Here is a 23,901-nt window from a genome sequence, read left to right as displayed (position 1 = left end):
CTTCTTTCTTTTTCAAGAATCCTGATGATTACATTGGGTACACCTGGATAATCTCTGTATTTCAAATCAGCTGATTAGTAACCTTAATTCTGTTGCAACCTTAGGTCTCCATTGCCATGTAAGGTAATATATTCACAGGTCCTAGTATTAGGATGTGGACATTTGGTTGGGGAGTGGGGGCAGCATTATTCTACCTGCCAAGGGGATTAAACTTTTAGGGCCAATACTCAACTCTTTTTATCTCTATTCTTCCTTTTTCCAAAATCATTGACTATAATTAATTTTCAGTTAAATATATATTCAATATTAGTATATTATAACCATGTATATATGAATTATAGTGTACTACCATGCAATTTTTTTTAATGCAGTTTCTCTTCTTGGAGTTAATAACTGCTTTTTTTGGTTTCATTAGTATTCCACGTCCTTAGTATTTATTAATTCCCCAGAATTCTTACAGAAGCATAAATCTTCTCTCAGTATGTTCAGATGCATTCGAGAATTCATTTTAATTTTTGTAGTCATCATTTTTTTAGTGTACTTTCCTCCTGTTTCAATCTCTGTCTGCTTCTAATCCTGCTGTAGAGATGTCTTGAAATTTCCTTTTATCGTTGTCCTGAGAATTTCCTTTTCTCTTATGTTGGATCCCCTGTGTCTTAGATCGCATATGTTATTCTTTCCTCATTTACTTCCTCTTTTCGGTGGAGCATAATTCTCTAGTTATCCTTCTAGCAGAGGAAGTAAACTTCTTTCAGATCTGGTGTGTTTGAGTGAATCTTTATTCTACCTTCATATGTGAAGGTAGTTTGGGTGTGTAAATAGAGTTGTAGGTTGGAAATGATTTTCCTCCAGAATTTTAAAAGCATTGTGCTGTTGTCTTCTTGTTTCCAGTGCTTCTGTTCAGAAGTTTGATGCCATTCTAATTGTATGTTGTATGTTAATTTTTTTCTGTTTCTATGCTTCTGTTTTTCCCTCTCCAATGCTTCTAGGAGCTTTTCTTTAGCCCTGATACTTGTTTTTTCATTTGCTGTGTTGGATATATGGTATACCCTTTTAATCTGAACCTCATGTACTTCAGTTTGAGGAAACCTTTTTGAATTATTTCTTTGATTATTTTCTCCATTTTGTTTTAATAGTTCTTTCTAGAACTTTTGTTTTTCAGATATTTCTTTCTGTTGATCCTTTCATTTTGGGGTCATTTTTCTTCCATTTTCAATCTCTTTGGATTTTTCGTTTTTCATTTATGTGGTAGAATTCCTCAATTTTATTTTTTTTTTCTTCCTGTTAATTTAGGGAGAATTAACATCATGTTCTTAATTTCAAGACATCATGTTCTTGTTGTAGCATCTTCTGTACTGCCTCCGAGGATACTAGTGGTAGTAGTAATAGTAATAATAAACAGTAGTAATAAGTAATAAATAATAATAATTATAATTATTTTAAGTTTTCTATTCCTGGCATTATCTTTTTACCCCAAGCTCCTTTTGTGTGTGTGTGTGTGTGTGTGTTTTTTATCTCTACCTTTCATGCTGGTGATAATGCCCCCTTTACTATCCTGAAATGAAAATAAAAAATACAACCTTCTTTTATATATATAATTATATATTATATATATAATCATTATATGTATATAATTTCAAAATTTTCTGATATCTTGAATAAAGTGGAAAGGATTAAAAGAAAGTAATTTAAGGTACAGTAATACATATTTCAATATAAAAATGCTCAGGCATGGCTACATAGAAGACATAATGAAGTAGACAGGTATATGCAATTACTGTGAATGTGATTGATACAGGTAGACTTGTGCAGGCCTGTGTTAAATACCTCAAGTTGATGCTGTGATTTTCTGAAGTGATAGCAAACTTGGTAAAGTTTTGAACAAAACAAAGATTATTCTCCCTCTCATTTCCGTAGTTGCATTTCTAGGACTCTTGGTATGTAATAAGATCAATGCAGAAATGCAAAAAAAAAAAGTGTTTACATTTAAAACAGAACCCAATTTGATGCCCATATGTTTGTTTATAAATAGGATTTCACCTACTTCAATGCCTGTGAGATAGGCTTCATTTTTCAAGATTGTCCTGTTCATCATAGGGCCTCTTGATACCCTAACTGGTAACTCTTAAATGCCAGTAGTGACATTGAATTATCAGTCAGCCAGAAACATCCTAAAACATTCTCAAAACATCGCCGTGTGGCCTGAACTCTAACCCCTGAGAACTACTGTCATAGATGGAGGTAGTTTTCCTTTTTGTGTAAACACGTGTTGAAGTAGATCTATTTGACCCCTGCACAAGCAATTTCTCTGTCCCTGCTTATTCCCAATCTTAAGAAACTCAGTGACCTAAGTGATAGGATTACTTTTTGTTTTCCCTTCAAATGAAAATCTAGAAATATTCCCTTTTTAAGTCAGTGAGGCATATCCTTTTAGGGTAAAAACAATGAATTCTTTTTGGAGATTCCTAATTTTCTTAGGATAATACAAAGGCTCCTACAGTAAAGAAAACTTTTTAACTTTATTGAATGTAGTAGTTTCCTAACGTATTTAACCAAAGACCCCTTTTTCATACACTACATGTTAACATTGCACAAAATACACGTAGTAAAATACTTTGGTAGAGTAATCAAAGCTCAGGGTGTTAAATTGCTAGACACGGCTAGTACAAGTGAAATTATGAATTAAGTTAAATCTTCTGGATGTTTCAGTGGCAGGAGGGAGAGTGTTCCACTAAACAGTTCTTGGTGAAGTACTGTATTAATTGTGATGGTAGTATGAACATGACTGCCTATCTTGGGAGTGGTCTTCTAGAAAGAGTTATTTAAAAAACACTGCAGGTCCAGAAAAGACAGGGCTCCAACGGGAATGGTCATACCTGTTGGTCATACATCTATGGACTGCCATTCACACAAAGTACAGTTTGAGTGGTGCTGTCTACAAATTATACAGAGGATGTGGTGACCATGATATAAGATGTAACAGAGATAATCATGCTCTGCAATTATAGAGAAATGATTTCAAATTCAATCTATAGAGGTATTTTGCAGAGGAAGTAACACTTGAAATGGATCTTGAGAAATGCGTAAGACATTGGTAATAGTTTTGCTTTAGTAGGTATATAATAAATAGGATAGACTGGAAGAATGATGTCTTCATTGGCGAAAGGAAGAGATTAACAAAGGGAGAGGTTTTTCTCAATCACTTAATTCTGCTTTTAATAATAAGTTCCTTCTATGACTGCAACTAATTTAAAATTGGAACATTGAGAATTTTTTCTAACTGGATTATAGAAAAAAATGATGAAAATGTTTCTAGTGGATTTGTTAGTTTTTTGTTAACTATGGGCTTAATCTGATCTGCTTTAAAAAGATCTGAAAGTGGAAGAATCTTAATGCAAAAGAGTCACAGTAATATTCAAGAGAGACCATGTAAGGCAGCTTACAGAAGGCAACGCTGAGTTATAGAGGGAAATGCGGTAAATAGTTTGAAAATGTACCCACTTTTGTTTACATAGTGTGGGCAAGAAAAGAAGTGAGTGATGACTAGTAGTTCGATAGGGATTTGAAACTCACAGTCACTAGGGAAGCTTGTTCCCTGAGAAGCCTCTTAAAGTAATTGCGCTGGTTTGTTTTCTGTAAGGGGCGAGAAGATTTTTGTGAAGACTGGTATGATATGATAGTCAACGTTAAGGCTTTGATTTAACTTTACAATTTAGAAGGAGGTGTTCATATATTGAGTATTTCATGTATAATTTGTCTTCTTGCTCTCAAGAAAATAATTATGTGGAGATCAAGGTTAACTATGTATGCGTCTGAGTTGAAATTAACCTCTTTGAGAATGAGTCAGTAAATGATGGCGTCAGAAAATATGGTCACTGTTTTCTCCTTTGTGTATGATTGCTTCATCTGTGACTGAATGTGTGGTGGTTTAGTTCATGCAGAATTCAGAATTTGTGCTCAGACTTTGATTTCTCATTTTCCTTTGTTCATAGTGCTGCTAAAACAGTGGGTAATGACCTTTGTAATTCTCATTCTTTTTATTTTGAGTTCTAACATGATAGATGTTACTGTGATCCTTTGAACTCCATTTTAAAATGTTTTGTAACTTTGATGAATTTGCCTATATATTTAAAGTTTTACTTGACTGAATGGTGATACAACCTGTTCTCTCACTGGAGAAACTATTTAATGAATGGTGCTAAGGAAGACAATGTGGAGAGACACACATATATTTTCTTTTAATCTGTTCAGAAGCCTTTATGACTTTTCAGACCTGGGATCCCTGGCCTCCCTTTGCTTCTCTTGCTCATCATTGTCCTAATAATCTTGTGATTATAAGACACTCTCTGGATAATAGCATCATGTAAGCAACAGAACTCTCCACATACAGATTTAAATATACTGTATATATTTTGTGGTTAGTTACAGCCGTAACTTCCCTACCCTTTTCATGACATTGCATAGATAGAAAATGATATTTCTATCTGGAGTAATCAGGAAAAGCTCTAAGTCATTGAGAGCTTGATTCACCCCAGCCCTTCCCCACAAACTCTGAGGGCCAAGAGACCTGTGTCTCAGCATAGACATGCCCGTGGTGTCACAGCACATTAGTTAGGAAGCTCTGAGTAATAGTATTTCTTTGATAAATATATTCCTAACACTTTTGTTACTGTCTCAGTAAAAGGGTGTTGATGTTGATGGATTTAAGTAAAATTGTTACCTTGAAATTCTTTCATACCTGTGTTCTCCTGCCTCCCCCAAGTTAGAACAAAATAGTGTTATAACAGCATAGGGCTGCTGTGGTATACCGTGTCCTTAGTGTGACAGTCTTCTTCATGCAGCCAGGGCTAAGAAGAAAATGAAAAGTTTTTGGCGTATCCACTAAACTGAGCACCTTATAAGCATTATCTCTTTTAATTTTCAAACCCATATTAGGAGGCTGGTAGTAGTATTTCCCTTCTACAGTGAAGACTTTGTGGCTTCTGAGGTTGAGTGATTTGTTTGAGATCATACAGATGAGTAGCAAGGCTGAAATGAAAACTTTTGCAATGTGACTTTAGAGTCCCTAAGATGTATTATCATATGAATTCTAGGACTTAATCCACTGATAAATCTTCCTTTTTAAAGTAAACTGTTGCCACCAAGTATAGATGTGTTCTCCTTCATCCTGATCAACACTTGAGGTTTTGTGGAATAGTTCTCTTCAATTCTAAAGCACCCAGACATTGTCACTTGAGAAAATACACCACACCAACAAAACAAAAGACAAACCCCACATAATTATCTCAACAGATGCAGAAAAAGCATTTGATAAAATTCAACATCGATTCATGATTAAAAACTCTTACCAAAGTAGGCATAGAGGGAACATATCTCAACATCATAAAAGCTGCTTATGACAAACCCACACCTAACATCATACTTACTGGAGAAAAGCTAAAAGCCTTCCCACTGAAATCTGGAACAAAACAAGGATGCCCACTCTCACCACTTCTATTCAACATAATATTGGAAGTCCTAGCCATGGGATTCAGACAAGAAAAAGAAATCAAAGGGGTCCAAATTGGAAAGGAAGAGGTAAAATTGTCACTATATGAGAATGGCATGATACTATATATAGAAAACCCTAAAGACTTCACACAAAAACTACTAGAGCTAATAAAAGAATTCAGCTAGGTAGCAAGATTAACATACAAAACTATGTTGTATTTCTTTACACTAACAATGAAATATCAAAAAATAGAAGTTAAAAAAATCTCTGAAAATGATATCCAAAAAACTGAAAAACTTAGGAATAACCCTTACCAAGGAGGTTAAAGATTTATATGCTGAGGGCTACAAAACATTGATAAAGGCAATTAAAGATGATTTAAAGAAATGGAAAGATAGCCCATGCTCTTGGACTGGAAGAATTAATATTGTTAAAATGGCCATAGTACTCAAAGCAAGCTATACATTTAATAGGCTCTCTATCAAATTACCTACAACATTTTTCACAGAACTAGAACAAATAATCTAAAATTTATATGGAATCACAAAAGACCCATAAATGCCAAAGCAGTACTGCAGAAAAAGAATGAAACTGGAGGCATAACCCTCCCAGACTTCAGACAATACTAAATACTACAAAGCTACAGTAATCAAAGCAGTGTGTTATTAGCACAAAACAGACATATGGATCAATGGAACAGAACAGAGACCCTAGAAATAAACCTACACTCCTATGATCAATTCATCTTCAACAAAGGCAAAATACAGTGAAGAGAAGATGGTCTCTTTGCCAGTGCTGTTGGGAAAGCTGGACAGCTGCATGTATATCAATGAAGTTACGACACTCCCTCACACCATATTCAAAAATAAACTTAAAATGGCTTAAAGACTTCAACATAAGACAAGACACCATAAATCTCATAAGAGAATACAGGCAATACATTCTCTGACATAAATCTTAGCAATGTTCTCCTAGGTCAGTCTACCAAAGCGATCGAAATAAAAGCAAAAAGAAAAAAATAGTTAAACTTATGAGTTTTTGCACAGTGAGTGAATGAAACTATAAACAAAATGAAAAGGTAACCTACTGAATAGAAGAAAATATGTGCAAATGATGCACCTGGTAAGTGCTTAATTTCTACAATATACAAGTAGCTCATGCAACTCAATAACAACAATAACAAAAAACAACCCAATCAAAAACGGGCAGAAGACCTAAACATATGTTTCTCCAAAGAAGACAGAGATGGCCAATAGGCACATGAAAGGATGCTATATTATACAATGCTATACTAAACATCAAAAGCATCAGTTATCTAGGAATGAAACTAATGAAGGAGGTATAAGACCTCCACTCTGAAAACAAAAATTATGAAACATTATTGGAAGAAACAAAGATTTAAATCAATGAAGGAATTATACTTCACTAATTAATCAAGAGACAATGTGGTAAGTATAGCAATGCTCCCAAATCAACTGAAAGGCATTCCGATCAAAATCTCTGAATATCTTTTATGGATAATGACTAGGCAATTTTAATCACCTGGAAATACAAAGGGCTAAGAATGACAAAGATAATCTCAAAGATGGACTTACCACAAAGATTGATACAAATGTTCACAATAAATATATAGCAATTAAGACAGTATAATGTTGGTGCAAGGATACAAAAATAAACTAATGGAACAGAACAGCATGTAGAAATAGACCTACATATATACTTCTTCAGCATTCCCTCAGGGGTACCTAAATTCCTCTTTCATTTACTACAAGGGAGCAGGTCAGGATTTATTGTGACTACCACTACCTTATGATGCCCAAAGCTTTCAATGATAGATAATATTCAGTTAGCCATTGGATCAGAAGCCTAAGACTCAGTGGCTCTGACTTTGGTGTTATCACACCATCATTAGCAAAGTTGACTGATGAAGCCTAACAAAAAAAGACTGCTTGTCAAGTTTTGGGAGGACTGTGCAGACAGATTCATAATGGTCTATCACTCTGGAAGTTAAGGGAAAATTTTCTCCCTTCCCCTCATCCGAAATCCAGCCTAGCATCTCTTTGGCTTCTTGAATATTGGAAACAGCAGATGACACATTTGGGCATTCTCTTTGGTCTTTTGTATCAGGTAACCTACAGGGAGTATAACCCACAGACCTACACTGGAAGTTAATCAGCATGCTGTGGTGTGCTCCCTACTCTGAGGTACCACAAACCTAATGACCTATTTGAGCTACAAGCCTCCATGACTGATGATTTTTTGTGCCAGAGTCTTTGGAAAAGGAAGGCAACCTCTGCTCAGAAGCATCCTCCGTTGTACAGGACTCACTGCCTCCCGGAAACAGCTATATCTGAAGAGCAACTCTTAGCTTACTACTGACCTCTTGTCAGAAGCAAAGCCCTGTCCTGCAGAGACTTCGTGATTTTGTGGACTGCTATTCTCATTTAAGATGAACCAAAATAGATTCACAACTAACCATTTGGCAAGCCTTACTTATCAACTGGAAGTGATCTATTAAAGCCACAGGGATGGTCTTAAGAGATCTTCAGATCTTTAAAGAAACACCATCAGTGGATCACACAGCCCTCAGAAGACTAGAAATCTCTTAAGTGAAGTTACTCTTGGTTACTAAGGGGAGATTTCCAGAGGGATTACTGACACATTATTTATATGCACCCTGAGGGCAGGTATCTATTACTCTGAGAGTAACCCAATTAGAAAATGTGGTACAAAATTTGTCCCTGATTTTACCTGAAATAATAAATGACACCAGCTCATCTGTGGAAAGCATTCTGGTCAGCCTCAGTCACTGATCAGCATTGCTGTGGACGACAGAACCGCCCAAAACTTCACACTTGCAGGTCAGGGATAAATATATGCAATTGCTAATGCATTCTTTTATACTTGGATTAACTATCTCAGGCTAAGAGGAAAGGTCAATACAGAAACTTAAGGAGAATGACATTATTCTTAAGGTAGACCCTGAGGGCCAAGAAATTTGTTCAGCTGGCTGGGTCCAGGACTTAGCCAGCAGGATTGAAGCCAATACTGCAGGTGGCTTTATCTTGTTGTTTAGAGTCTTATTGATATTAGCCACAATTAAATACTATATGAAACAAGTTAAATGAATTTAGCCCCCGTATCTGTTAATCAGATTTATCAGAGTGGTAAACAGTGTGGTAAACAGTGGTAAAACAGTGCTCATGGAAAAAATCTGTCATTATGGCCCTTGAAACTCATGTTTTTGGCTTTTGGACTATTTCCAGTCTCACAATGGTGTGCCCTCTATCACAAAATCTATTCAATAAAAGGCTGATAGTAAATGTTTTTGCACATCTTAACATTTGTTTATTTGGCCCACATATTTTATGTTCCTTCTCTCGTTTTTTAAAATTATTAATCAAAATTTCAAATTAACACACTCTTTCACTACTCTTTTTACTATTCTTTCACTGGTTAGCTCAAAGTTACCACACACATCCTTGACTTTTTACAGCATAATAATAAATGATCACATCTACCACCTTCCCATTAATGCTAGAATTTTAAAACAATTAATTTCATTTGTAACTTCTTTTGGAGCGCCTATTTCTCAATATGTAGTAAAACTAATGTACACAAAAGCAATTCCCCTTCAATGTCCAAACACAGATCAATTCTACAAACGTGTACAAGTAGATATGTGCAAATCTATTTGTTACTGCATTGTCTGGAAAGGTGAGAAAGTTAGAGGCAACTTCATGTCCATTAATATTATAATGGATAAACAGTAGTATATTCATAGAGTTCCACAGCACTGTTAAAATGCACTAAATAGAGAGCAACATGAATCTGATGAACATAATTTCACACGAAAGTAATGCAAGAGTACACAAAATGATGAATTTTAGAAATCGTATGTACATAGGCACATAAGTAAAAATATATAAAGAATGCACTCTAGCTTTAGAAGAGTTGTTACCCATGGGGAGAGAGGAAGAGAAACGGGATAAGGGACAGGTGCAGACGTCTTAAAGGTTTTACGTATTTTAAACTATTGATGCAATGATGGCAAAGTGCTCATATTTTTAAAATTTGAGTGAACAACATTTAGGTATTTAAAATTTGAGCAAATACCACCACTCCTACTTCCTGCCTATTTGAAATATTTCCGTAAATACATAAGAGAAAACTTTACATAAAAATTTCACTAGGAGTACGATGAGCAGAAACACCTACTTAAAAGTGTAGTTGCTTCACTGAGTGGTAACATAAACTGACTTTCTGCATATATGGGCAAAAGTGCAGATGTTCCAATGATAACTAAAGATTCTGAAGCTCTGGCCAGAGATAGGCACACAAACATCGGACTCTTGATGAGAATCTGAAGTAGAAATAAGTTACATACGAATTATTTTATTTTGTTAAGAGGAATAGATAGACCTACTTGTATAACTGATACACCCACATAATCACAAACACTTTAATATTAGCTGACTTTCAAAATTTTGCCGTGCTGATGAATGTGTAGTATCACAATGCTTTATTTTATATTTTTCCAATTTCAAATATAACTGAGCATTTTCTTCATGTAATTGTTAGCTATTTAGCATTCTTTCATGTGTACAAACTGCCTATTCATACTTCTATAAGGCTTCCTGAAATTCTTGTGTAGATTTTCCAAGAATTCCTTGTTTATTCTAAATATTAATCTCTTATGGTATTTATGGAATTTAGATATTTGTCACTCATCTTTTAACAGTTTATAGCTTTCTTCATTGACTAGAAATCTTTGACTTAATATAGTCTAATCATAAATTATAAGTTCTTATTTGACACTATTGCAGTCTTGCCTAATCTTTTCCAACCTCTATGTCACAAGGCATCTCTTTCATTTTAAACATTAACTGTGTCATTTTTTCAAATCACAGTTTATTAACCCAGAAATCACCTTTCTGCATAATACCAAGGAGGGACCCAGCTTCATTTTACCATATAGAACACCAAGTTTGCCATCACATCTAGTGAACAATTATCCTTGGAGTGCCTCTTCCATCACATAGCAAGTTTATATATCTATATATAAATTTGTTGCTGAGTTCTCTATTCTATTCCACTGGCCTATTTATCTGTGCTAAGGAAATACTACCTTGTTTTTACTACTATGGCTTTGTAGCCTGTCTTAATGTGTACTAGGATCAACACTCTTGTTTTACCTATTCATGCCCTTATTCTGTCATAAGAATTAAGAATCAACTTGTCATTTACTAAAAAAAATAAAATACTTGCCCTAGTATTGATTACATTTCATTGAATTCATAGATTGAGAGAGAGATCACACATATGAAAGCTGTCATTTTATCCATTAGTACAGTATATCTTTCAAACTATCCTAGTCTCCTTTAATACAGTTATAGAGTTTGAAATTTTTTCATGAAGTTCTTGAGTAGCTTTGTTAAAGTAGTTCCTGAATTATTTATAGTTATTATTTATAGCAAACTATCATTTGCATGATAGGAGTCCCAGAATAGAAGAGGGAGGAAGGGGTTGAAAATGTATTTGATGAAATTATGGCTGAAAAAATCTTCTAAAACTGAAGAAGGAAACAGATATCCAGGTACAGGAAATACCGAGAGTCTCAAAAGAGATGAATCCAAAGATACCTACACAAATATATACCACAATTAAAATGGCAAAAGTTAGAGAACTCTAAAGGCAGCAAGAGAAAAATAGTCACATACAATGGAACCCGTATAAAGCTATCAATGATTTTTCTGCAGAAAATTTGCAGACCAGATGGGAGTTGCATGACATATTTAAACTGCTGAAAGGGAAAAACCTACAACCGAGGATACTCTATCCAGCAAGGTTGTAATTCAGAATTGAAGGAGAGATAAAGAACTTCTCAGACAGGAAAAACAAAAAGATTTAATCAATACTAAACTGATCCTAAGTGTTAAGAGTCTTCTTTAAGTGGAAAAGATAATAACAAGAAGTAAGAATCTATGGGAAAGGGAAAATCCCACTATGAAAGGCAAATATAGAATAAAGGCTGTGGATTAACCACTTAAATGAGACAGTATGAAGATTAAAAGACAAAAATTATAAAATCAACTATAATTGAGATAAGCAGTAAAGGGAGTAACATGAAGATATAAATATGACATCAACAAAACAAAGCAAGGGGGAGGGACCTAAAAAATGTAGATCTTTTAGAATGTGTTTGAATTTCTAAACCTCAATTTCAAGAAACCCACATGGCCATTTCCTTATTTCAGTAGCAGTGTGCTTGGGTAAAGAAACTTCTTCAAATCAAATGATTTAAGTGGGTTCACCCCTAAACATTTTTTTCATTTCTTGAGTGTAACAGTGCAACACAGATCCCACACCCAGAGGGTTCCCCCCAAGTTCTTCACTAAGCGTGACCTTGAATACCAGATCCCGAATCAAACATCCATTCTTTTCACCAATCTTACCACTGCAGCTGAACTAAACCCGGCCTCTGTGCAGACTATCCCCTCGCAGGGGGCGGCCCCAGCTCACCCAGCGACACACCCTCCTCCCTCTCATTTCACAACGTTGTCCACAGCCTTCTGGTCTCACACTAGAAGTCCTCAGGACCTCTCCCCAGCGGACAAACCCCGCCACCTGGGAAAACCACACCACACTTGCCATCCAGCCCAAAGCATTCTCCAGGAGGCAGAAACCCAAACAGCAGAGGATGTGGGCCTCGCCCTGGGGCCTCCCTGTCTCCCCCCAGCCCCCATTCATGTCCTCTGCTTCCCACAGCTGCACCAGGCCACCTCCCCAGCACGTCCCTCCTGTGCTGACCAGCCCGGTTCTCAGACCCACAGCCCAGCACCAGCCCCAACCTGCACTGGAGAGCCGTATGCAGAGCAAAACACGCTCCCGCCTCCTTCAGTTAAGACCACGCGGTTAAGAAACTCACACTTCTGAAAACCAGCTTTGTTATGCTCCTTCCAGACTTCCTACAAGATGTCAGAACCAGAAAATCTGACGTTAGATTTATTTTAAGAAAAGTAAGAGGCAAATATGCCAACATTAAAGTGAACGAGCCCTGTGAACCTCTTGGGTAACGTCAGCTCCAGTCTCGGAAGACAGAGGCAGTCAGTCTCCAGAGCTGTGGAACCTGTTCAGCAGTGCCCTTCAAGCAGAGAAGGAGCAAGAGCCACGCAGTGAAGTAACAGCACCTCACTTACACACGGCTTGAGGGGGACGGCCGTGGAAAAATAAGATTATCTTATTGCACTCTAAGATGAAAGGACTGCTTGATGCATTTGTGACTGATGGCCTCTCATCCTAGACTTCAGCAGGACACGCAGGGAGCCCTAAAACCTGGACCAGGAAGCAGCTATCCAAGTCCAGATCCACATCTAAAAGCCAGAGATTGTTCAAAGGACAATCACGATTACACATCCTGAAACAGTTATAATCAACGAGTGTCCTGAGAGAGTCACAGGTTCACGACTGGACAGAATTCGAAATGGGAAGTGAACTCTTATCCTGAGGTGAAGGACAGACCTCCTAACCTAGCCACCCATGCACTGACTCCCCTGATTACGCAACACTTGGAGAGGGAGACAAGAGTTTACCAAATACAATCAAAATATCTTCGATCGCTTCCCCTTTGCACCAGGAGCAGAAGCGCCCACGCACAGGGAAGAACGCAGTCCTGCAGCATCCCCAGTACCACCCTCTGGCTGCAGCCATGTGGCATGTGAGCTCCCACTCAGAGTATGTCCTTGTCACCCCTCAGAGCACGAGGTCTATATCAGAGGCATCCACAATCAAGTGACTTGCATTTTGCCACCCAACTAACATTCTGCAAATCTCACACAGCAAACTGGCAAGTGTGATTGCAGTTGCTAACAATTCTCTCCAGTGTACTCCAGCTGTGGCTCAGCACCAGGAGGAGCTGGCACATCTACAGAGGCTGGTCCGTCTCCACTGAGCACTGCACCCACATCCACCAAACCCACAGGAGCCCCACCTGCGCATCCCAAGCAGCGGACCAAGACCACAGAATAATGACCCAGGAATTAAAATCACACATCCGAGCTAATGTGTCTATTGAGTAATGAAATCTGGCTGAAATATTTATCAAAGCAGTATAACCACAGGAGACCACACTTAGCCCAGAGATGTCACCACTGCCCGAATATTTCAGAACTCCCTTTTCAGAATTGCCTTTGGGTCCAATTTTTGAGCCATATGAAAAAACAAATCAAAAACAAAACAGAAGTTCCTTTACAAAGTCAAAACTAACGTACAGAATGTCACTCTTCTGACAAAGGAGGAAAGTAGAGGATTTCAAGATGTTCTGCTCCAGTCCGAGTGCAGCCTGCCCAGCAAGGTTTGGAACTGATGTCTCTGCGACCACGTCTCTTCTCAGAGTCACCAAGAGACCTCCGGGCAGACCCTGCCGATGCAGGAATCCGCCGGCCTGTCTGCCACCAGACTGAGCACACCCGACTTGAGCTTCAGCACTGCCCTTCTCCCAGCACAAAAAGGCCCGGGAGCCCCGCAGAACAGCCTCAGCGGCACGAGGGCCAGGAAGGGGAGCAGAGTGGGGTCTCCTCTGGGTCAGCACAGCTGTGGACCCAGCCAGGCAGACCCTTCCTTGAATGAACCGGGCACAAACCGCCCCAAAGAACTCACTCAGGGCCGCCCGAGCTCCCCTTTCAGCGCATCAATTCCCCTTTATTTAAAGCATATTTTAATACCAGAAAGTGCAAGTATGCATGCCTCAAAACCTTATTCTTTGAAGAATTTCTTTAAAAACTCCCTGGCCCCGGCTCTCCGTCAGGGCCCACGCTGACCTGCCTGGAGTCGGGGATGCGGTCTCAAGTTCTCACCCGATTGCTCACTGCATGGCATCACAGTGAGGCTCTGGAAAGATGCAACCCAGAGGGCAATACATGCTAGAAAGAGGATTATTACTATTGCAAAATCAACTGCCAGCAAGCTTCCATTCAAAGATCGCACGTATACTTGGCATGTATAACCCCACCCCGCCCAGCGCCTGAATCCCAGCTGCCCTTCCTTCCAGCCAGCCTGAAACACCTGCCGCGTCTGCGGGACAGCCCTCAGGCTCCGGCCCGCTGGCTCTGCGGGTTCAGGCCCGGACTGCACACCTCACCCGAGAAAATCCACACCAGTGCTACGTTCACAGTGACAGGCGTACACCTGGTCCTTCCTGGGTTAATAAGAATTTCAGTCTCCTTTTAGGTCCCGCAGGCCAGATATTATGGCAGTACTTTTAAGCACCTTTTTCAAGCAAGAGGAGAGAGGGGCTCAGGAGGACAGAGGGCCCCACATCCTCCCAACTGTTGGGCTCCTGATCTCTGACCTCCACCCACTCCAGAGCCGGGGCACCTTCTGTGAACCCCCCAGAAGAGCCATCCTTTGTTCCTCAGGAAAGGCAGGATAGAGGAAATGGCCTCCCACCCAAGACCCCCAGCACCAAACTCAACACCTCAAGGTAACCCAGAAGGCTGCGGGGAGACAGCTCTCCCTCCTTCCAGCCACAAGCTTGGAATGATGCTGAAATGACACTGAAAGCCCGACAGGGCCCGCATCAACTGCTGTTGTCCCGACTTACCAGGCGCCGAGATGCTGAGTCATAAGTGGATTTGTACCTGGAAGCACCAGACAGGCCTGACAGCGTCAACAGCCGCTCGTGAAAAACACCAAACGCTGCTTCCTTAAAGTGAGCCCAACGCGACAAGCTTGGAGCTGAACCTCAGACCCCACGTGATTACACAGGATTTCGGGGCTGCTCACACAGCTCGCCTCTCACCACGTTTTCCTGGCTACGAATGGGTTTCCTCTGTGTGTTGTTAGTTTCATCTGGCCAGAAATGTGAAAGCAATTCATCCCCTTAAGATGACAGAGACAATCAGCTTTGTTGAAGCGGGTGAGAAAATCTACTATTCCACAAAATTATTTGATCTTTGCTCCTCTCAGAAAGGAGCCAAAAAGTAAAACTCCGAACCACCAAGCACAGTGAGCCAGAAGCACGCAGGCAGTGAGCGGACCTCCGAATGCAGACCACTCCCTCCCTAAGGAGCAGCTGAGGACAGGCGGGGCCCCAGCTCCGCCACCAGCCAGCCATGGAGCTTGAGCGAATTTCTTAACCTCCAGGGCTCAACCTCCTCTCCTGTAAAATGGGAGAGAGCTGAAGACTCACCACCCAGGCCCAGGATCTGCACAACCTGGGCAACTGCCCCAGATCCAGCACCCTCATCGGTGAAGTGAGGGCATGGCAGCAGGGACTCTCCATGAGAGGAAATCGGACAAGCGAGTGCAGCGGGGCTCAGAGCCCTGACGGGCGCCCAGAGGACCGCTGTCTCGGGAAGGCTTCACCCCCGGCCCTCCACCACCGAGCAGACAGCCCGCGCTCAGTCCAGCAGCTTAACGGATGCAGCGCAGCTAATAAATCTTCACCTGGAACCAAAGCCCACAGGGACAGTTTTGCCCACCAGGCTGGGAAGGATAAAGGGGGCCGAGAAAAGGCGGCGGCAGAGAGGAACACCCACAGGCTGCAGACCCTCCCAGTAGGCACTCAGGTCTGAAGCAATCCCTTGTCCCCCGCCTTCAGCAGAGGGCTCTCCCAGCCCCCTCCATGCCCAGGATGAGCCCCTCAGGCCTCCAGCTCCTCTGGCCACAGGAGGGTCAGACTCCACTGCTGAGCATCCCAGGACATATCACGTGGAGTCCGAGCAAACCACCACGAGGGGCTACGTCCACGCTCGCATCTGTTTATCGAGTACTTTTTAGCTCAGTTAGCATTTCAGTCTAATTTTGATCCTTAGAGACGTGAAACTAAAGCCATTTATCGGAAGATCACACTCCTGAACAGATTTCCACCAGCCACGGTTTCCTTTCAGTTTGGGTCTGTGTGGGTTTTCTTGTTTCATTTTCAGGACATCAACCTATCTGCTTACCTCCCAGGTTAAAACGGAAACAAGCTGAAAGTTTCACATCCAGTCGGCTGTCACTGCCCCCAGCCTCATTCTCTCCCTCCAGCCTCCAGTGTCCTCACTCAGCAAACACACACGCAGATGCTCAGGTGCTGACCTCCTTCAGTGGCCGGCTTCGCTCACTTGTTCAACAAATATATACATAGTGTCTTCGAGGTATCGGGCACTGCTCTTGGCAGTTGGCACAATGAGCCAAATAAGAACGTTCTACTGGAACTGACATGCCAGAGCAGCTGAAAGAGGTACCACACGTGCACACATGCACAATGCACCAGAGGTGACAGGCCACAAAGAAACAGCAGTGCAGGGAACATCCATCAGGGTGGCAAGAGGGATGTGAAGTGGGTGACTGGGAAGGCCACACTGAAGAAGTGGGACTTGGAAGCCAGCATGAAGGTGAGGGAGTCAGCCAAGAGGATACCAGAGGGGAGCATTCCAGGCAGAGAACAGAGCAAAGGTCCTGCGGTGAGAGCATGCCTGGTGTGTCCAGTGTGGCTGGAAGAGCTCGTGAGTGCGTGGGAGGGCAGGCAGGTCACAGGGCCCAGGGTCCCCCAGAAGAGCTCCGCTGTCTAGCGCACTGTGAGGCTTTTACTCCACGTGAAGTAAGGAGTGGCTGCGGCTTCAGAGCTCTGAAAGGACCCCAGGCCAGCGGCCGTGCAGAGAAGACCGTGGGGAAGGGGAGAGCGCACAAGCCAGGCAGGCTGCTCAGACCTTAGCAGCAGCAGAGGCTTCAGAAGGGGGCTGACGGATCTCCTAGCAGACTGGACATGGGATGAGGGCGACGCTGGGTGTCAGGATGACTGCTGATCCTTGGAGGAACTGACTCTCAATTATTTTGGATTTGAGTTTCTCAACCTAAACTGACACTGTGGTGCAGACGGTATAATTACCCTGATTTAACTGGTCTCACCAAATTTTAAATTCTCTTTAGCCAGTTCCTCTTCTCCTTCCACAAAAAATAACCTCATCAGGCAAGTCCAGTGTGTTGCAGGTGGACGAAGCCCTTCCCAGAGAAACCACACACGTGACCTACCCCAGACGGCACCCCAGACTAGTTGATGTTTGATGGCTGGTCAAGCAACAATGAATGGGAGGTTTCCATGTGTCATTTACTGGCTCACTGACTTCGGGCAAGCCACTTCTCTCTGCCTCACTCCCTGTCCTAAACTCTTGGCCCTTCTCCTAAGGAGCAGCTGGGGAGAAAAATACCGAGGGAAGGGGGACCTGGAGGGAGAACTCCATCGTCAACCTTTCTAGCATTTCGGCCTTAGAAAGTAATCTAACTTTTGGATCTGCCAGCCCCACCCACAAGAGGGGGTTCCTCAGCTCGTTTGTGCCTGTGGATGAGGACATTAACCTCACCCTGACCGGTGAGCCTGTGAGGAGCACGCCGCTTCTCACAGTGGACCTGGAGGGTCATGACCATATACGGTGTGTAGAGCTCTCGGATCCCTGGAACCTCACCGGCCTCCAGGTGAAGCGGCCCCTTCCCTGCATGCAGTGTGGCATCTCTGTCTCCAGGAATCATCTAAGACTGGTAGGGCCCAGGAGGTCGACACTGAAGTGGGATTTCTGAGCCAGATCCCCTCCAGCAACCGACCTGCCGGACCTGTGCTCCTGCTTCTGAGAAGCTGTGGGCTTTGGAGCATCTGCCCTGAAAAGCCTTACTTTCTCCTTAACATTTAGGGATGTTCGGCTCCACACGGGCAACCGTGTGTCCCACATCAGTGACACGACGCCTCTGTCTGTCTTCAGACCTGTGCTGCAGCCCGCTCAGGCACACACCTAGAGTCCTCTGGCACTGTCCTTGTGATGCCCTCTTCCCAGGGCCCTGAGCTCCGGCTGCACAACCACACAGGAGAGACACAGGCGGAACATCTCCAAGGAGGTTACTTAAGCACAAAAATTGCAAACCTAAGTTTAGTAAGGGATAATAGAAATGACTCAGAGATCCACAACCAGAACTGCTGCAGAAACCCTCAGCTGGCTTCTCCACTTAACTTTCCCCTTTGTCAAGAAAATAAACAGGTTTGTACAGAATAGGCCCAGATTGTTCCTTCACGCTTATCTTCATTGCCAGGTATCTCCAGTCTGCTAACAATCCCAATGTATTCCTAATCCTCCCAGTGTGAAGGCTTGCTGTGAACAGCTCCCAAGCCTGTCACCAGCACTTTATTTTTTTAATTGAAGTACAATCAGTTTACAGTGTTTCAATTTCTGGTGTACAGTGTAATAGTTCACTCATACATGTATATATTTCTTTTCATATTTTTTTCATTGTAGGTTACAAGATATTGAATATAGTTCCCTGTGCTTTACAGAAGAACTTACTGTTTATCTATTTTTATATATATTTATCTATTATATATATATTATATAATATATATATTATATATATATAATATATATATATTTTTATATATTTTTATATATAAACTACTGTTTATATTTTTATAACAGTAGTTAGTATCTGCAAATATCCACCTCTCAATTTATCCCTTCCCACCCTCTTTCCCCTCTGGTAACCATAAGTTTGCTTTCTATGTCTGTGAGTCTGTTTCTCGTTTGTAAATAAGGTCATTTGTGTCTTTTTCTAATTTGCATATGAATGAAATCATGTGGAATTTTTCTTTTTCCTTCTGGCTTACTTCACTTAGAATGACAGTCTCCAGGTCCATCCATGTTGCTGCAGATGGCATTGCTCTTTTTCATGGCTGAGTAGTATTCCCTTGTATAAATATACCACAGCTTCTTTATCCATCATCAACATTCTTAAAAGCAGAGATACGAGGCTTCTCTCACAGCCACTTTAACTAAAATACATTTTGAATGATTTGTTTACACAAGTCACTGTCCCCCAACTCACTGCCCATGAAGACATAATACATTTACTAGAAACAAAAGCTTTCTAGGCTGAAGATGTTCAGCACTGGAAAATGACAGGACCAAGGCTCACCTGGTGGCAAAAAGTTCCAGAGCAGGTGGTTCCAGTCCCAGCTCAGCTCCTGGTGTCCCTGTGCCCAGGGGGCTCGGGCTCACTGCCCAGCTTCCTCGCCGTGAACCTGGAGTGACAGCACACCTGACGTGACCCAGGAGCCAGGGCACGGGGCCAACAGAGTGATGGCGCACCTTCCCAGGTCAAGGTGCACAGGGGAGCCTCATGGTCACGATGTCCCCACACTCCCTCCAGTGACCCTCTGCCGATTTAACTGTCAGTTTCTTGTTTATTCTCAGTTCCGGTGCCTTCTGCTCAGATCACCTGGGGTCCCTAGCCTTGCGGTCTCCCTGGCTTCAGTCTCTGTTGGCCAAGCTTTCAGACAGATGTTTCTCCTGACTCCCAGACCCCCCAATCCCCAGCGGCCCCTGGCCAGGCTCCCAGCTCACCACCATGCCTCTCCCTGCCAGCCACACTTGGGGTGGGCGCAGTGGTCCTTGCCTGGGTTAGGGGCACGTCCCTTCGGCCACCCCTGTGCCCCCAGGTGCAGTCCTCACACTGTAATAATGCCCCTTGTGTGTCATAGCTAGGTCATGCCCCTCCCAGGCCTGATGTCACCTCCTCACTCCGTCCAGGTTCCTAGCACTCCATCTGTAAGACCCACCTCCCTCACAAGTGGTGACAAACTGTTAGACCTGTCATTCTCCTGTGGTTTGGTTTGTCAGTGAGTTAAGAAAGATGAGGCTGGGAAAGATGCCACTTCAGAAATCCTACAGGATTTTACCTCCACCCTCAGGGTCCTATTTCACAGGTGTCTGAGTTTTCAGCTCCACACCTGTTCTCCCAGCTCTGTGGATTACTTCCTTCCTTAATCAATAAACATTTCACAACCACGTACTCACCAGTAGCTGAAAATATTATTTTGGCTGAGTATATGTCCTTAATACATCATGCTTCATATTTGGAAAGTCTCACGTGGTCTTACAATGAGGGGTCCAGGCCGTGTACAGGAACTTCCTGGATAAAGGAAAACCTGAAAGATCAGCCCTTTGAATCTAAAAACAAGACACAAAACTCATTTACAAAACAGAAACAGACTCACAACTCACAGACATAGAAAACAAACATAAGAAAACAAATCTTACCGAGATTTTCAGATACTAACTACTATACATAAAACAGATAAACAGCAAGGTCCTACTGTGTATCACAGGGAACTGTAGTCAATATCTTGCAGTAACTTATAATGAAAAAAACACAAAAATGAATATATCCATGTACATGTATGACTAAAACACGACGCTGTCCACCAGAAACTGACACAACATTGTAAACTGACTATACTTCAGTAAAGAATAAAATTTTTTTAAAAGGCACACACACATACACACAAAGACCAGCCCTTTGAAAAATGTCACTATTTTTGATGGAACTCTTAGTTTTGGAAATTATAATAAAATTGAACACTTCAGTACTACATACTTATCAGTGGATGTTTTTCTAAAGCACACGCAGATGCCTGCCTCCTTACACAGTGGGAAGCAAACACAATTTCCCGTTTCCCTTCCGTCCGGAGCACCGTGAGAGCACCCATGACTGAACATTGCAATAACCCCGCACGAGCTTTGCGTCTTGGGGTTCTCGTCAGGCAGCGTTAGGTTCCCGGGTGACTCCACGCTCTGTCACCTGCTCACCCGTCCCGAGTCACCGCTGCTCCCTGCCCCGGACCAGCACCCAGGCGTCCGGCTCCGGAGTCGGGAGCCGCCTGTGCGGTGCTGCCACGGGCGCGCGATGGCACGGCCGCTGTGGAAACTAGCGCGGGGGCCCCGGGAGTGGAAAGAGCCGTCTGGCGCAGCAGCCCCACTTTCGGGCGGATACCCGGAAGAAGAGAAGGCAGGATCCGGGAGGCTTTTGTGAGCTCCTGTTCTCAGCCGTCCTACTCACAGCAGTCAAAAAGTGGGAGCAACCTGGGGGCCACTAACAGATAAACGAACCGTGGTGTACGTACACACAGGGGAGTATCGTTCAGCCTTAAAAAGGCAGGATTTCCCCCAGAATCCCTACGTTGTCCTGGATGGTGTGGGTTTTCTTCCTCTGGGTCACTCTCATCCCAGCCCTGACCTGTGAGTGTCATGACCCACCCGTACCCTGGGCCCTCAGCTCCGGGAGGGTCGGAAGAGGAGGGAAGGGCATTGAGGGACAGAGATAGGGTTGGGGGGAAGCTCAAGGGGCCCATCAGGAGGGCTTAGCCCTCAGCCTGGCTCGTGGGGCAGGACAGATCAGCGCACGTGTGCAATGAACACCTTACAACGCTGTTTTATTGACGAGGGAGATGAGGATTGGAGGGGTGGCCATTTCCAAATGCCAAAAATGAGCGGAGAGAAAAAAAGGCACTGCTGTGAGTTCACCGTTCTCAGACTGATCCTTCCTGAGTTGGTGGGGGAGGGGTAGGTGGGGGAAGGTTAAAAAAAGGAAGGGGGACGGTACAGCTCAGCGGGTAGCATGCATGCTTAGCATGCACGCGGTCCTGGTTCAGTCCCATTACTGCCATTAAAATAATTTAAAAGTACATTAAAATTTACCAAAGAAAGGAAGCGAGGAAATTCTGACACGTGCTACAACATGAATGAGCCTTGAGGATTTATACCATGTGAAATAAGTCCATCACAAAAGGACAAAGACTATGATTCCGCAGATACAAGAAATCATACTCAGAGCCAGGTTGGGGAGAGGGGCCAATGGGGAATTGGTGTTTAATGGGTAGAGTTTCAGTTTTGCAAGATGAAAAGAGTTCTGGAGATGATTACACAACCAAGTGAATGTACTTACCACCACTCAAGTGTACACCTAAAAATGGCTAAAACGGTAAACTTCATGTCGTATGTATTTTACCACAGTTAAAAATAATTTTTTTAAAAAAGAGCTAGAAGCATTAATTCATTCAGTAAATACCTCTTTTGTGCCTATTGCGTATCAGGCCTGTTGACGCCAGGGCTGAGGTGCCTCTCAGAGCTGACGTTCCAGAGCACAGCACATAAACACACACGCCTTTGCAGCCCACCTAGTGAGGCGCCTGATTGTAGGCTTTCATAAAACAAGTGATTTACACAGAATGTCTGCACCTGACCCGTCTGAAGAATATATTTGAAATTTAAATATCTTAATTCTAAAAGAGCACAATGATTAAAAAATTTATCAGTAACATCTTTTGGGTGTGTCTGTTTAGTTTTCCTTTCTGTTATATAGAGTAAAGAATGGGATGTGAGAGACTGAATGTGCATACAGACAACGGCCAGACCATCCATAAAAATAGGGCTCGGACCCATAAGCTGCAGCCACCTGCCCAGGGGAGCAGCCCCGCCTAGTCACCAGCCCAGGAAGCAAGGCTACCGTCTCTAGCAACAAGCCAGGAGGCTAAACTAACTTCTGTAAAGTAACAACTGGCCCCAAACGGCCAGGACTTGATTAATAACTGACAGCCTTTCCTGATTTTTGTCCCTGCTTCCACCTTAGGACCAACCAGACAAAGCCAAAATGCACCCCAACCTGTCACGCTGGGTGCTGGACTCGGGATGGTCCACCCCGGCCTGCCCTGCCACAGCCTCCGGTCGGGCGCACCTGGAAGCTTCCCTTTCTGCTCTGTTCAAAGCCTTCCCACTCCTCTGCCCACCTTTGTGTCTCCACCAGGACACAGGTGACAGTGACTGGCTCCCTGACTACAGCAAAGCAGAGGGAGGGCTCTGCTTTTCTCTCTTCATTGGTCTCTGTTTTCTCCCACTGGTGTTTACTGTGTCGTTTCAAATTGCTGTTCAGCCTTTTACAGCACCTAGTAGCTGCCAAGATGTAACTGTTCCAGCACTGGGTGACCAGCCCAGGGTGTCCTCACCCCTGCAGCCTCTCTCACCCGATGTCAGGGCACCACCCAGCCGTCCAGCAGGTGCGCAGGCACCACGTGAGCCACCCTCCACATCAGCCAGTTCTGTTAGTATAGTTTTGGGATCGTTTGAAAAATTGTTCTGGAATGATTCTTTAGCCGTTTAGACTCGTTATTGTACTCACATCAGTCATCGAGAAATGGAAAACATTTGCTTGGTCTAATGTCTGTGGAGGGTTGGAGTGGCCCCAGCAGATGCCTCCAGGTAGGGAGATTGGAACACCCTAATGGAGAAGGTGTGTGCAAGAGAATGGGAACTATTTGTTTGCTTGGCTCTTAATAACGACCGCTCAGACATCAGGCGTTAGAAGTATCGGTGAAGCTGGGCTGACTGCAGGCTGACTAATCATAATTGGTATTGTCTTTAGATACGTGATGGGATGTTCTCCCAGCACCTGGAACAAGACCTCCCCACTCTGTTGGCGGTGTCCATCTGTCTCAGGCAGGATGATGATTCTTGTGGAAGGAAGGCCAAGAGAAAACGTTACGTTTTTTCAGTCTAGTCTTTGCTTCTGAGAATTTTTAAGATCACAAACTTGCAAAACAGGCTTTGAAAGAG

At 42.7% G+C, this 23,901-nt stretch overlaps 1 protein-coding gene across 6 annotated transcripts in view; it reads right to left on the bottom strand.

Moving 5' to 3' along the window:
* Positions 1-19,948, bottom strand: part of LOC102531930 (la-related protein 4B-like) — a 71,803-nt gene extending 51,855 nt beyond the window's left edge. For 5 of the 6 annotated variants that reach the window (XM_072955002.1, XM_072955010.1, XM_072955006.1 and 2 more), the window contains exons 1-2: positions 19,858-19,947; positions 19,430-19,535 (exon numbers count right to left, since the gene is read on the bottom strand). The gene's annotated coding sequence lies outside the window, so the exon portion shown is untranslated. Of the gene's footprint in view, positions 1-19,429; positions 19,536-19,857 lie in introns of all 6 variants that reach the window. The other variant, XM_072955008.1, reaches the window with a different exon arrangement.
* Between the last annotated feature and the right edge of the window lie 3,953 nt (positions 19,949-23,901).

The sequence above is a fragment of the Vicugna pacos genome, chromosome 35, assembly GCF_048564905.1.
Source record: "Vicugna pacos chromosome 35, VicPac4, whole genome shotgun sequence".
Taxonomy (NCBI): Eukaryota; Metazoa; Chordata; class Mammalia; order Artiodactyla; family Camelidae; genus Vicugna; species Vicugna pacos.
Note: the sequence above shows the minus strand (reverse complement) of the source record. Positions and strands in the feature narration are given on the sequence as shown.